A 16,632-nucleotide genomic window follows, 5' to 3' on the forward strand; every position below is an offset into this window, starting at 1 on the left:
TAAATATAATAATAAATAAATCTTTTAAAAATAAATAAATAAGACTTGCATTGGTCTTAGTATCTGTTCACAGCAGTGAAACCCTAACTAAGACAATATCCCAGGCTGGTCACCAACTTGTAATCCTCCTGCCTCAGCCTCTAAGCGCTTACTTAGATGACAGAAGTGTGCTGTCGTGCCCAGATCTATGTTTAATTCTTTTGAGGAACTGCTATGCCATTTTTCTCACTGGTCTGTACCATCTCCCGTTCCACATGTTCAAAGTCTCCTAACGAGGAAAGGCAACTGAAAAACAATCGAGGGACGATGTAAAAATGCACAAGGTAGATAATTATCTCTTAATTATGGACTCTTGGAGCTTGGAGTGCCTCTGCAGCCCTTCATCAGTGTAAATGCTCATTATGTATTTGAAGATAATACTCGATGGTCTAAGATGATGATTGGAATCCCCCCCTATCAAACATCCTTTAAAGGTTTACTTCATACCCAGGACAATGCTGCCCGGGGCTCTGAGGAAGAAAAAAAAATCCATTGTTTTTAAAGTTATAATCCATAACGGCCACAGGCAGCCTTAAACATGATTAATTTGCTCATGATCATGAGTCACCTGGCCTGGAAGCACCACACATTTTGATTGTTTTACTTCTAGTCAATCTCTATAGGAGGAATGAACTAGCTTTATAAAAACTATATGGCTTGGTAAATGTTTGCAATTAGAACTTCAATGAGGTCACCACACAGAAGCGAAACAACCTTAATATAATTGCGTATCTTTTACAGAAACCTGACACGTAGCCATACCCACCTACATTGTTTTTTAGTTGTTAATTGTTTTCCACGGTGTTGGCCAGTTTTGGAAGTTATTCTCTAAGAGGCGATGAATGCTTACACAAAATGGCTGCCATTTTGGGTCAGAAATGCTGAGAACCCTAAGCAATAATGAGGATAGATAGCAGGTGGCACGTTCTAACCATAAAGTGGAGTTCGTCTAAGTGTAGCTGAGGGGTTTGGTTGGAGTCTCGGTTATAGCGGATGGAGTAAAGGGCTTACGTACCCTGGTGCCTTCTCTGGTGTGACTTCTGATGAGAATTCCAGTAAGGTGTGCAAGACAAAAAAAGTAGTTTTCTTGGCTCTGCAGAACCATGGAGACTGACCTAATATCAAGAAACCTTTCCGAATCCTCAGAGCTTGAGTCTGAAATCTCTTGTGGGCTCATGTGTTTGAATCCTTGGTCCTCAGCTGGTACTGTTATTTGGGAAGACTGTGGGACCTTTGGCCCATGGGGGTCTAACTAACAAAATGGTCAGTGGAGGCTGGAGTTTCAAAATTATACTCAACTCTGGTTCTGACTTGAGCACTGTCCTTTTGGGTTCTGCTGCCACAAGAAGCCTCCCAGAAACACTCCATCTTTCTTTGCTTGCCGTGATGGGGGCTGCTTAGTGAAGCCATGAGTCAGAGTGAGCCACTGCCACCAGGAGCCACTCTGACCATACTGTACGCTATGCCGTTCGTTCTAGAAACAACATTAAATAGATACATTCCCACCCTGCAGCGTTGGGAACGTGTGATTTCTATTCTATGTACTTAGAAGAGTTTGTCTAACTCCTTTCTACACTTCAAGATGATTGACGTGGACTCCAGTTGCCGTTTTCAAAGGAAGAAACCAAAGTTGGGATTGGGAAGTAAAGGCAGAACTGAGAAGTGTGGAGCACATTGAGAGTAAGCTGGGTAGCCTTTGTCCTTTGCAAAGGTTACAGCATCGGTAAAACACATTTGATCAAAGTCACTGCAATCTTCAACAGGATGTGCAAGCATTTGTGTGCCTTCATCAATGATAGACAGGCAGACAGATGATAGGTAAACAGGTAGATAGACAGGCAGACAGGCAGACAGACAGACAGATCGATGTACTGTACAGGGAGATAGATAAGATAACACTGGGCAGTCTTTTTTTCTTTTCTTTTTTTTTTATAAATCTTTTTTTTTCAAAGATTTATTCATTTATTATATATAAGTACACTGTAGCTGTCTTCAGACACACCAGAAGAGGGCACCGGATCTCTTCACAGATGGTTGTGAGCCACCACGTGGTCGCCGGGAACCGAACTCAGGACCTCTGGAAGAGCAGTCGGGTGCTCTTAACCGCTGAGCCATCTCTCCAGCCCCAGTCTTTTTTTCTTTGAGACAGGGTTTCTTTGTATAGACTTGGCTGTCCTAGAGCTCTCTTTGTAGACCAGACTGGCCTCAAACTCAGTGATCCACCTGCCTCTGCCTCCCGAGTGCTGGGATTAAAGGCATGTTCCACCATCAATTGGCAGGAAATAATTTTGACTTATCTAATATCCAGGGTTATTATTATAATTGGAGTAAAAGAGATTGTCTTATTCTTTATTATTTATTTATATATTTTGGTTTTTTGAGACATGGTTTCTCTGTGTGTCCCTGGCTGTCCTGGAATTCGGTTTCTAGACCAGCTGGCCTTGAACTCAGAGATCTGCCTGCCTCTGCCTCCCTAATGCTGAGATTAAAGGCATGCACCATCAAGCCCAGCTCAGTGTGTATGTGTATGTGTGTATGTATGTATGTATGTATCTATGTATGTTTGTATGTGTGTGTATGCATGTATGTATGCATGTGTGTGTATGTGTATATGGATGTTTGTATGTGTGTATGTATGTTTGTATATGTGTGTGTATGCATGTATGTGTATGTATGCATGCATGTATGTGCTTGTGTATGTATTATGTATGTTTGTGTATGTATACATGTTTGTATGTATGTGTGTGCATGTATACATGTTTGCATGTGTGTATGCATGTGTGTATGTATGTATGTTTGTATGTGTGCACATGCATACATAGTATGCATGTGTGTGTATGTATGTGTGTTTGTATGTATTTACCTTTTAAACAGGGTATTATCTATGTCAGGTTGTCCTCTAATGCACTATGTAGTCTAGGGTGGCTCCCAGCTCCCACTCCTAATTTTCTGTCTGAGATACCTAAGTGATCAGATTATAGACATGCATATTAAGAGCAATCCTTTGGTGACCCTTTTATAAACGCACAGGAAACACATTTATAGCAATGAGCTTTAGGCAGTCCTTAACTTCTGCAGAAACCCTTAGCATCCTGGGAGTCCCCTCAGAAAATGCAGCTGGAGGAAAAGGGTGTGAAGCAAGAGAAGGCGAGAGACTGAATAAATTTATTTCTTAATTTTCTAGTTCTATCCAACATATGAATATTCTTCAAGGTGTCAGACACACACACACACACACACACACACACAGAGAGAGAGAGAGAGAGATTGAGAGAGAGAGAGAGAGAGAGAGAGAGAGAGAGAGAGAGAGAGAGAGAGAGACATACAACTTTGCTTCAAAGTGCCTGGAATCCAGTGTGGGAGTAGGGTTTTAATGTGTGTTTAATTGTACATACTTTAGAAAACCTCTCAGGTGAGATGGATTATTTCATAATACTATAATTATGCATCCCACAGCAAGGGGCAGGTAATATCTTGGAGCTCCAACCCCACCCCACCCAACCTGACTACTTTTAAGGCCAGGATTACTGTAACCAGTTTACTCCAGCTGGCCCAGCCTCTGTCCTTCCCAGGCAGACCGCACTATTTCTAGCTCAGATTGGATAAATCTTCCCATACCTCTCTGCCAAAGTTCCAGCTGTTTGACGGCTACTTACTTCAATGTTTTATTAACCCCTGTGGAGTGGATTCAAAAGGCTCTACACATTTTCCAGTTTATCCTGTAAAACCATAGCAAAGCCTTTAACTGTTGCAACAGGCTGTGGTCATTCCACAGCAGTGTCGCCTGAGGGCATAAGGCCAAGTCCTTTAGGAATCAGTGCACAGTAAAGCTATCTAATAACAAGGAATGTGTGTCCCATGCAGTGGCTACATGTAACAGAAACCCAACTCTAACAGAGACCCGAAGATACCTACATCTTTTTCTCATGAGAAACAAACAGGTCAGGATCTGGTTAGTCCTGGCCTCCATTGATCTGGCTCACCGTGGCTCTTGATGCCTTCGCTATTCCTTTTTCTCCTCAGCCCCATTTCATAGACGACACCCAGAGTGGCCTCCTGATTATGAATGATTGGCATATCTAGTGACTGTGCCCACATTCTGACTGCTTCCTTATTTCTCTCATCGATGTGATCTGCTTCGAAGCTGTTCTTAAACAGGGAGAGGTGTGGCTCGAAGTCCTAGGGGGAGCATTTACATGGGGCAGGAAGGCTGCGTAGCTGCAGGAACAGGGGAGCAGCTGCTCACCTTGCATCGAAACTAAGGATCATGAAGTTGGCCTAAGCTACACATCCTTAAGACCCGACCCCAGGGATCCAGGAAACCACTTGAAGCTTCCATAACCTTCCAAAACAGAACCAACAGTCAGAAACCAAGTGTTCAAGCACACGGGCTGATGACGGAGGACGGTCTACACTGGCACATCACTAGGCACTGGCAAGTGAGGCAGAAAAAAAGAACATTGGGGACCGTGAGGAGGAAAACCAGCCCCTTCACTCTGGAATCATTGGACTGATGTTTTTGCCAGAAGCAACGCAGAAATTCCTGCCCATTCACCAACTGCAGGGGGCACCTTTCCCTTCCTATCCACAAATCCATAGTTTTCTGGGGATCTCACCAGAAACCTCATTTATATGGAAAGAACATGTACTAAACTCCCTTTGCAACCTGCTGGAGTTTGGTTTTCCTTATCCCATCACAATTCCATTCATGGTATCTCTGGATACCCAGCCCCCGCTGCCATGTATCAAACATTAGAGAGGAGAAAAGAGGTTTTCTTCCCCATCCAGAGCTGAGGACCGGAACGGGACCTTGCGCTTGCTAGGCAAGAGCTCTACCACTGAGCTAAATCCCCAACCCCAAAGAGAGGTTTTCTTAGCAACATTTTGAGACATAATATGAGAATAACATGAGAGTCACTGAAGGCTAATGTCATGATGATTGGTTTCTCTAGCCCAGCGGTTCTCATCTTCCTAACAATGTGACTGTTTATGGTGACCCCTCCCCCGCCCCCAACCATAGAATTATTTCTGCTGCTACTTCTTCTTCTTCTTTTTTTTTTTTCCCGGAGCTGGGGACGGAACCCAGGGCCTTGCGCTTGCTAGGCAAGCGCTCTACCACTGAGCTAAATCCCCAACCCCCTCTGCTGCTACTCCTTAACTGTGATTTTGCTACACTTGTGGATTCTGAGGTAAACATGCAGCCCTGAAAAAGCGTCGTTCGACCCCCAAAGGGGCTGTGTAGTGAGAATTTTAGTTTCTTTAAAACCACAGAAATGTTATAGGAATACGTTTTTCTCTTAATCCCAGGTGTGGGGGCTGGGGCTGCTTCCCCAGATGGTCCACAGCAACTGACTGCGATTTCTTTTGTGCTCTGTGGGGGCGGGCGGCGCGTGCGATTTTGCCAACTGAAGATAGTTTACCTTTGGAATCCTGGAGACTCTTGGAGAGGGTATAAAAACTCCCAGAATTCCAGAGGCTGCAGGAGTAGCTGCTGTTTCTCCTCCTGTTGCCGCTTCCGCTGCGGCTACATTGCCGCTGCTGTGGCCCCACCGCGCTGCCCCGCGCTGGTTTTCCACTTTCCCAGAGGAAGATCGAAGTTGCTCAGGAAAGGGAACTTGATGCCCTAACCAGCTGCAGTTTAACAATATCGATGCTTCCTTTCCCCTCTAGCCTTCTTTCTCTTCTATCTGGGTTGGGGGGTTGGACAGGATAAGGGTGAGAAGGGTGGAGGGAAAAGAGCCCAGTAAAGTAGCCAGAAGTGGGTTACAGGGCTGTGACCCACAGGTTGGGAACTGCTGCTTACTATACTTGGGTGGTCCGGCTTCTCCAGTCTCCCTTGGGAAGCACACACTCCCACTGGAGTATGTTTTATGTTTTTCTAAGTGCCTCTTTTTCTTAACTCTCGACATAGGCTTACGATATGTAAAATATATTCCTTTTTTTGTTTCCTTCCTTCTGACCTTCTCTCTTCACTTTACATCCAGATTGTGCCCCCACCTCCCATAGCTCCTCTCCTCCCAGTCCCACCCTTGCGAATCTCTCCCAGCCCCATTGCCCCCTTCCCTTCTCCTCAGAGATGCAGTAAAATATATTTCTTACAACCGTCAATTCTGATTCATAAACTGGTTAGTCCTGAAATTCTATTTAGAACTGAAACTGCAAGTCTTGGATGGCCTGGGTGCCTGGATCTCTAGAAGTGCAGGATAATTTCCTCCGGCTGCTGAAGGTGGCAGTGTGGGGCTGTCTCTGAATACTGCTGGAGAGAGGTATCAGAGAGAGGGGGAGGGAGAGAGAGAGAGAGAGAAAGAGAGAGAGAAAGGAAAGAGAGAGAGAGAGAGAGACAGAGACACAGAGAGACAGAGACAGAAAGACAGACAGAGACAGAGAGACAGAGACAGACAGAGACAAAGACAGAGAGACAGAGACAGACAGAGACAGAGACAGACAGACACATAGAGAGACAGAGACAGAGACAGAGACAGACAGAGAGACAGAGACAGACAGAGACAAAGACAGAGAGACAGAGACAGAGACAGACAGACAGACACATAGAGAGACAGAGACAGAGACAGAGAGACAGACAGAAAAAGAGACAGAGAGAGAGACAGACAGAGACAGAGACAGACAGACACATAGAGAGACAGAGACAGAGAGAGACAGACAGAAAAAGAGACAGATAGAGAGACAGACAGACACAGACGTGCACACACACACACACACACACACACACACACACACACACAGAGAGAGAGATCTGTTAAAGAGTAAACTCCTTAACAGTAAGTAGCCCTGACCCAGCTCCGAAAAAAAGAATAGAAAAAGAAAAGAAAAGAAAAGAAAAGAAAAGAAGAGAAAAGAAAAGAAAAGAGTAAGTAGCCCTGAAACCATATCCAGCCTTGTCTACTTACTTGTAAGATGCTCTGGGACTACAGTTGTAAACCTGGGCATGGGCGTGAAATGAAAAGATTTCGGGGGGAGGGGGTTCTTCTTAGAAAGGAATAGGAGATTGGATATAGCGCAGACAGCAATCTTTGTTACTGTAATCTTAATTTCAACACTATTTGTAGGCATGTGTATGTCTTTACATTTAAACAGGCAGTCTTTACAGAAGATACTAGGGAAACATACTGTGGAAGGACAGGTTTAAGGCAATGCATGCAACAATTATTGTATATATAAAGTACTTTTTGGTGGTGGTGTGTCTTTTAAAAATATCACATCCTCTTTCTTTTCTGCTACCGCCATGCCATCCAGACTGAGGAAGACCCGGAAACTCCGGGGCCACATGAGCCACAGCCACGGTCACATCGGTAGCACTGCGAGCATCCAGGAGGCCGAGGGAATGCTGGAGGCCTGCATCACCACAGGATCAACTTTGACAAATATCATCCAGGTTACTTCGGCAAAGTTGGCATGAGGCATTACCACTTGAAGTGGAACCAGAGCTTCTGCCCAACTGTCAACCTGGATAAATTATGGACGTTGGTCAGCGAGCAGACACGGGTCAATGCAGCAAAAAACAAGACTGGAGCTGCTCCCATCATTGATGTTGTTCGATCAGGCTACCACAAAGTTCTGGGGAAGGGGAAGCTCCCTAAGCAACCTGTCATCATGAAGGCCAAAGAGAAGGCCAAGAGCTGAAGAGAAGATAAAGGGTGTTGGAGGTACCTGTGTTCTGGTGGCTAAAGCCACTACAGAGGTTAATTAAATGCAAACATTCCCCCCCCCCAAAAAAAATCACAGCCGGGGTTGGGGATTTAGCTCAGTGGTGGAGCACTTGCCTAGCAAGCGCAAGGCCCTGGGTTCGATCCTCAGCTCCGAAAAAAAGAAAAAAAAAAGACAAAATAACAAAAATATCACATCCATAAACCCTAACTTTAAATATTAGAACCCCTGCTAATATTTTTGTTACTGTTTTTGTTCATTTGTTTACAAGACAGGGTCTGGTTGTCACGGAACTCACTCTGTAGACCAGGCTGGCCTCCAACTCACAGAGATCCCCTGCCTCTGCCTCCTGAGCTCTGGGACTGAAAGCTGGTGCTTCCACACTGAGTGCTGATCAGCCCTTCTAGAGAACCGTTTAGAACACGTGACTCTCCTCATCAAGTGAACTCTATTTCTCCCTCCCAGTTTCTCCTTCTCGGAAATCTCACTCTCAAGTGGGAGAATAAGGGTTTCTTGGGAAGGACTTGGGCTCCTGCACAGCAGTGTCCCTGAGTTTGGTGACGTCAGAGTGCTGTCATCTACCCTTTGCCAAAGCAAAAGCAATGGGGGTGGGAAGGGGTTTAAGCATCTAAACCAGTGCTGAGCGAGCGTCTGAACCAAAGCCAACTCTCGGTTTTCTAATTTATACAGCAAAGGACAGAGTATATTCAAGTGTTATCAGCAGTTAACCAGTTGGTCATCGACTTCTTGTAAGTTTTCTGAATTTTTAATCAGCCAATTTATCTCTCTTTGTCCCAGAAATGATTGCTTTAAGAACGGGATCCAGGTATAGACAAAAGCTTCATCACATCCCTTTCTTAGCTGTGCTACTAACAGAAGGGAAAATCCTTTAGCCATGAATTCGTCGGTTCAGCTACCTTTAACAAAGCATCCCGGACTGAGTGGCTTAATAAAACAGACATTTTGTGATGTGGTGGGATTCAGTTCAGAGCACTGTGGTTCAGTCTTCATGAGAGAAGCTTCTTCTTGCAATTGATGGGATTTAACATGGAAACTCACAACTGGACAGTGTGGAGATAGTGGGAGACCTTGAACACCCAGTCTTTCTCTTTCTAAAGATTCATTTTTCAAAGAGTACACTGTCGCTGTCTTCAGACACACCAGAAGAGGGCATCAGATCTCATTACAGATGGTTGTGAGCCACCATGTGGTTGCTGGGAATTGAACTCAGGACCTCTGGAAGAGCAGCCAGTGCTCTTAACCACTGAGCCATCTCGCCAGCCCCTAAAGATTCATTTTTCAGAGTACACTGTCGCTGTCTTCAGATATACCAGAAGAGGGCATCAGATCTCATTACAGATTGTTGTGAGCCACCATGTGGTTGCTGGGAATTGAACTCTTCTGGGAAGAGAGGTCAGTGCTCTTAACCACTGAGCCATCTCTCCAGCCCAAACACTCAGTATTATGTAGCATTTCTTTATCAAATCCTCCCCCTCCAGGCTCAGGGGTCTGTGCTAAAGAAGAGGCAGAGAAAGAGAGAGAGAGAGAGAGCCAGTCAGAGATGGTGGATGAGCTAAGGGAAACTTTGTCATCAAGATACAATCTGAACTCCGAGACTCTGTCACAGCATACACATGACTTACACAGGTTCAAACCAGACAAACACCCAGAACAGAGAAGGGGAGGTAGACACAAAGTCCTACCCCAGGAAACTATTTGCAACTGATACCTGCTGGGAAAGAGAAAATTAGTTTCCTCCAATGGAGTGTTACTGAGTGTATCAATCATTCTCCAGGGCAGGCCCAGGAAGTTAGCCAACACAAAACAGAAGCCATGTCCTTAAAACACTTTTCTCATTTGTCTGTGGTTTTTGTCTCACTGTTCTGTTAGTTTATTTTGATTATCTCTTTAAGAGACAATGGACGGGAAATTGGGTGGACAGAGAGGCAGGGAGGTATAGGAGAAATTGGGGGAGTGGAAAGAATATGCTCAAAATGTATCCAAAATTAACAAAAAACAAAAATTTTTTTTTTTTTGGAGCTGGGACCGAACCCAGGGCCTTTAGCTTCCTAGGCAAGCGCTCTACCCCTGAGCTAAATCCCCAACCCAACAAAAACAAAATTTAATTAAGAAAAAAACCCCGGGCATTTATTTTTTCACACTTTGGGTAGATTTCCGTCACAGTACCTGCAAATTTGGTTTCTGTTGTCAGGACTCCTCTGGCTTGACAGTGGTTACCTTTGCCGTCATCTTCGCAAGCTTTTCCCTATAAGGAAAGTGAGAATTTTCTGACAATTCTTCTCTAATACGGACACCAGTCCTATCGCATATGGACTGCACTCTCATTATATTGCTGAGCTTTAATTAATGCCCTGTAGGCTCCATCTCTAGATACAACCACATGGACAAGTTAGAGCTTTCACACATGAATTTGATGTAGGGGACAGGGACAGTCTAGTCCAAACAAGTTGTGACAATGTAGCACAATGCTCTGTGCCCGGCATAATCCTGGGTTCTTTGCATCTTTGTTTTAGGAACTAATTATTAAATCCATGTCCAGATAAGGAAACTGAAGGGAAATACTTAACCACATTGTTCTGATGACGAGTGGTTGGACCCTGCTCTTAAACCCAAATCTGCTTAAGCCAGTTCGTAGCAATATTACTTGGGGTAAAAATATTACTTTGAGTAAATTCGGAACCTTCTGGATGGCTAAAAATATATATGATAAAAATATGGGTTGATACGGAATAATACCCAAAGGTATATTATAGTTGTTTGCAGTATACAATTAAAAAGTAATAAAAGAAAACAGGGACTAGTAAGTAAGTCTTGTTCAATTTTGACTTTCAATGTCTCCATTCTTCCTAGAGCAACTGTGGTATTTTCTTCTCAGAAACATTTTATGATTTAATTTACCAGTAGACCCACACACACACACACACACACACACACACACACACACACACACACACACACACTTGCTCACTTTTTTCCCCTTGGAAACCAACTTTTTAAAAGTTTGAAACAAAGTCTCACACAGCCCAGCCTGACTAACTCCCTATGTAGTGAAGATAGTCACCTAGTGGGCTACAGTCAGGAGGAGGTGCTCTGTCTGCTTAGCCATACTTTGTCACAGTTTTATATAGTACTCAAGTTGATATTAGGTCGGATATAGATATTGATAGTAAGGGTTATTGAACAAAAGCTAGCCAAAGATGACTTTGGCTGTCGATGTGGAATATTCCATTGCTCTGCAAATCCTGATGATCCAGACAGCCAGCTCTGCAAGGGAGATAGATGTAAGTCTTCTTAGAATTTCCTGCCACACACTGCATTTTCTGGGGAAAGAGACAGGAAGAAAAACATTGCTACATGGTTGGTAACATAATTTGTTCCTCAAATATTTTCCATAGATTGGTTAAATCTTCAAGTTCAGAACACATGGATATAAAAAAAAGTTTTTTTTTTAAAATTGGAACTCACATTTAAAGTATCTGGCATGAAAAGACTTCTCATTATTTACTGTCCAAATATTTTACCACATATGTGCATTTTTTTCTTAAAGAGTACATATGCAAAAATATATAGCCTGGATATTTGGATGAATATCTCAAAAACAAATACTAATTCTTTATAAAGAAAATGAATTTAGGTCAACAAGCTTTTAATTTTTTTTGGCAGTGTTTTGTAATTCTTAAGGAGCAGCATGATTTTCAACAGCATTTGCTTTATTGATTTAGTTCCCAACATTACCTCCCCAGTGACAGGAAATGTTTCCCTGTATCATGGAAACGTGGGATAAAGCTTGGCCACCCTCTGGTGGGCTTAGTGTGAATAAAAATATCTTTCAAGTATGGTGAATCTTCCTTATAAGAAGCCTTAAACTTATTTTTATTCATCCAATTTGCTACAAAGAGGAGATGATCTATGTCTTGGAAAAATGGGAAAAATGAGAAAAGCAATTGTAATTCTCATAGACTCATGAAGAACACCTTTTTAAAAACATTAGTAATTCAATCTTCTGTTGGCGGGAATTTCTGGAAGCAAGCACTTAGTCCTTGATGGAGAAGCTCAAAAGGACGTTTTCTTATGAGATGGGAAGGTAAGACCATGCCTGGGTAGGGGCAGCCTAAAAACAAACCGGCAACAGTAAAGCCGTGGCTGCAGAGGTCAGAGGAAACCTGTGGTCTTAGGGAGATGGAGAAAGGGGAATTAGTTTCATTTTTGAGCTTTTTGAATGTTTCCTCTCTGAAAGCTAACAGAGAGGAATACCAGTTTTGGGAGAAGTTGGCACACGGTATACGTCTGCAGGACTCTAACTTTTCAGTTCACACTGCCATTAGAGTTTCTCTTTAATGCATCATACTTTCTAAAACTATTGTTCTCCACTGGGTGGTGCTGGGGCATGCTTTTAATCCCAGCACTCTGGAGGCAGAGGCAGGTGGTCATCTGTGAGTTTGAGGTCAGCCTGATCTACAGAGAGAGCTCCAGGACAGCCAGGGATATGCAGAGAGAAAAACAAACAAACAAACAAACAAACAAACAAACAAACTTGTTCTGTAAGTCATTAATTTTGAAAAGTAGGGGCAAGTTGCTCTTTTACCTGTGAGTTTGGATTGCCCTTTATCTAATCAGAATAATAGTTTAAATAATAGTTTAGTTTGGAATCGAACTTGTGAGTGTCTGCAAACATGAGTGACAGAGGTCTTCGTGTTGACACCAATCCAGGATTATGTAAGCCATCTGTGTCACCCTTACAGGGAGTGTAACTGAGGTGACATCACATGTTTTCCTGAGCGCAAAGGTCTTGGAACAAACAGGCATGAAGATGTCCCCCATGCATGTAAACTTCCAAGATGACTCAAGCATCACATGTAGCATACTTATTGTCTAACGGAAATGAAATATCAGGGGTTGGGGATTTACTTCAGTGGTAGAGCGCTTGCCTAGCAAGTGCAAGGCTCTGGGTTCAGTCCCCAGCTCCGGAAAAAAAAAAAAAAAGGAAATGAAATATCACTGGAATTCAGATTTTAACTTTGAGCAGTAAAGCTGATAATCAGTAACTGGAGATGAGCCTGTTGCCTCTGGAGCCTATACTCACACCACATTGCCATGTGAGGAATTCCGGTCTGGTGGTGTCCTCTGCTCAGCCCAAGCGGCAGTGGCAGAAAGGAGAAAAAGAGAAGGACTGGCAGCTGGGGTCTCCAAAAGCTCTTCCCCCTCCCTGCCTGAGTTCTCTCCCCTTCGCCCGAATCCATGCACCTAGTCAAGAGATCTCCCTGGGAGCACACCAGGGTTCCAGAGTCCTGCAAATGGTAGAACATTTGCATAGCTCGAGAAGGTCTGGGTTGATTCTTCAGCACAAAACACACAAGCCCAATTTCCAAGTTCATCCTTTGAGACTTTGAATAGACACGCTCCTACTATGTCCTAAAAATCTGCTTTGTGAAAGTCAACCCCACAAGACTCCTAGGCAGTAGGGAATAAGATTTTGGGGTTTGGAGGCTTGTCTGGTTTATAATCAAGAGGTAGCATGGTTACCAGTATGTATTGCCTCCATGTATTGATTATTACGTGGTTATGAATTAGTAATTGGTCAATATCCTTTAATATAACACATTAACGGAACTATATGACAATTAGTACACCTCGTTTTCCTTTGCTTCCCCCTTCCCTTCATTCAGTTAAGTAGGTGGAACCTTCGTGGTTACTGGCTCCGGGTACCCGGAGGACTGGCACAGAAGCTGGTAGAGCCTTCAGTGAAAGCGTGGACTCACAGAAACAGGAGCACTGAGTTGTCCTGGGGAGGGAGCAAGTTAGAGAGGACCATATGATGACGGTGACAGAGAAGAGGTTGAAAGGAGGTAGTCCAAAGCATGACAAGTGACAGCGATGTGGATTCGCAGAGATCTCAGGTTAGTGGGAGCCCATCACGTTGACTTCCTGTATCCAGCGTGATGTGTCCATCCAAACTCACATGGGGGAGCTGTCTGAGAGACCCTTCCCCATGTGCCAGGTCCTGCTTTAGTTACTGGAGAGTGAACGCCACTCTGACCCTGCCTTTATGAACGTCATATTCTCGGTCAGACTCTAACCGGTCCCCCTTTGGAATGCCAAAAAGCCTCAAGCAAGGTGAGACAGAAGTCTCTACGTCCAGGGGCAGATGCTGCCTCTCGCATGCCCAGGTCTCAGGGCAGTGAGGGATGCTGAAAGAACAGACAGACACACGCTAGTTAGATGGGGAGTGCTCTGCTAGAACTCCGTAGCAACAACTTAGAACCTCGGCGCATTCATTACGTACAGCACAGGAAGGGGAGTTAGTTTGTCTAACATTTACAAACACACACACTTGCACACATCATCGACATTCACAGCAAACCAGAGGAAGGCTGTGCTCACCCTCTGAGCCTCATTCTGCTAGGGCTGTGCCCAATCCCACGGGTCTGAGGAGTTGATGTTTTTGATCTGGCTGTGCCATGTCAAACAACACACATTCCCTCAGGCTCCCCTTGGCTCCCCACAGGGATAGATATTTAAATCCCTTGGAAAAATATAGAAATGCTCTACTTCTTAAACATCTGAGTTTATGATAGCCAATCCTTGCTTGCCATTATTGGAATAATTTCCATATTTTGTCTAGTCTGCAGTTAGTACTGCTATGGACAGAGATACCAGGCGCCTAAACAGATGTTTTCATAGCTGTAAGAACTCTGCTGTGTCACTGCCTAACGCAGATCTACTTACTAAGGATCCAAATCTACGTCAGAAGATAGTGTGTGAGTCTTCCCAGCGTGAGGAATATATCTTGTTGGTTGTTTTGTTTGTGGAGACAGGGTTTCTCTCTATACTCCTGGTTGTCCCCAGGACAGCCACTCTGTAGAGTGGGCTAGCCTCAAACTCAGAGGTCCACCTACCTCTGTCTCCAAAATTCTGGGCTTAAAGGCATTAATTCACCATGCCTGACTTGAGCAGTATTTTCTTTTTCTTTCTTTTTTCTTTCTTTTCTCTTTTTTTTTTTTTTTTTTTAGCTGGGGACCGAACCCAGGGCCTTGCGCTTGCTAGGCAAACACTCTACCACTGAGCTAAATCCCCAACCCCTTCTTTTTTTTTTTTCTAAACAAAGTAATTTATTTTATGTGATGTGAATATATATGAGTACACTATAGCTGTCTTCTGACACACCAGAAGAGGGCATTGGATCCCATTACAGATGGTTGTGAGCCACCATGTGGTTGCTGGGAATTGAACTCAGGACCTCTGGAAGAACAGTCAGTGCTCTTAACCACTGAGCCATCTCTCTAGCTCCTGAGCAGTATTCTTAAACCAAGTAATAAATTAGTCTGTAGTCCCCATCACGTGCATCTCTCTCACCTTCCATAGCTTCTCCATTGCCATCTTTCCACATGGCCGTGTTTCCCCAACTTCTGTCTTTATCTGCCTTCTCTTATCATACCATTCTCTTCCTAAATGAAAATCATTCCCGTGGCTTAACTATTATCTACATGCAAATAAGAAGGCTTGCCTGGGCTCCGTTCTGCTGTATTCAATACCACACACAGTATGCACTCAACACATTAAACTGGAGTTTGTTGCTGTCCCAAATTTGTCTCCTCCCCATTGTCCTTATTTCAACAAACAATTCCTGAATCTATATAAGCACTCTACTAAGAGTTGGAAACGATTTAAACCTTTTGTCTTCATTTGACCCTTAATCTCACCCTCTCCACACCTTACCATAATTCTCAATAAAACACTACGACCGGGTCATGGTGTCTTTTGCTTGAGCTGTTGCTAAAGTCTCTCAACTGGTACTCCATTGCCAATCTCTAGTCTCCAGTTAGTGTTTCTTGAGAATGGTAACTCACTTAAGGATCCATATCTGAAATCTTATACAGTTCTCTACTATTTAAACTGCAGCACAGTTCCTCTGGCATGGTGTACAATACAAGACTTCATGTTGGAGCATTTGACTTCCTCTAATCAGGTGAAATCTACCCAAAATGCTCTTTCCTATCAGGCTAGACTGAATTCTGGTGACTACCATCCCTTATGGTTTTAGCTTTCCTGGGTTCTTCACCACCTGATCCCACAATGGCTTCCAACTTTTATTTAAAGAACATCCATTTGTATGAATTCACCCTAGATTATCTCCTTTCTAAAGCTTTCCCTACCACTCCACCCTTAAAGACACCATGCATATTTATCATAGCATCAATAGCATTTTGGTTACACTTAACAGCTTTCATGACTTGCAATCGCTTGAGCTCAACCATGTTCCCCAGTGGGGCTTTTGAATGCAAAAGTCTAGTGCCATGCTTGGTATATGAGGTTTAATGATTAATAACAATCTCTTTCACTAGTCATTGTTTGGTTTGGCAAACTGCACAATCATCTACCTCACTGCATATGCTTGGCAACTGTTTGAACGAATTAATGAGCCTGACTTTTCCTTAATTACCGGAATATATCTTCACAGAGCAACTAACTATTTAACACCTATAGACAGCTAATTGCACAAGATAATAGTCCTATCTTTTAACTTCATTGTTGTCTGATTCAAATTACCTTGGGGCAACACAGCACTCCATTCGTTGCCTCTGGACTCACTGACTGCTTTCTGAGTTTGTTGTGGCTTTTATTTCGTAATCATCAGGAAAATGCCAGAACGCAAATTGTTGAAAGGTCAAGCAATTAAAAACACAAGGTGCCCCGCTATGGAGGCTGCCACGAAACGTGGACAACTCTCAGAAGTGACCCCTAACTGCTATTTTTTCTCTTGAGTCTAGAATAATCTCTGGAAGACCAGTTGCAAATCGCCGGGTTTTTTGCCCAAAAGAAAAATGGTCTTCGCGGCGTCATCTTCCTTTCTATGTGGACCAATCAAAATCTAGGATTCCGCGGGTCGGCGTCGTCACTTCCGCCCGG

The 16,632-nt window shown here is 43.6% G+C and overlaps 1 pseudogene; it reads left to right on the forward strand.

The window, feature by feature from the left end:
• The first annotated feature begins 7,282 nt into the window (after positions 1-7,282).
• On the forward strand, positions 7,283-7,680 carry LOC116894695 (annotated as a pseudogene).
• The last annotated feature ends 8,952 nt before the right edge of the window (positions 7,681-16,632 follow it).

This window comes from Rattus rattus, chromosome 2 (genome assembly GCF_011064425.1).
Source record: "Rattus rattus isolate New Zealand chromosome 2, Rrattus_CSIRO_v1, whole genome shotgun sequence".
In the NCBI taxonomy this organism is placed as follows: domain Eukaryota; kingdom Metazoa; phylum Chordata; class Mammalia; order Rodentia; family Muridae; genus Rattus; species Rattus rattus.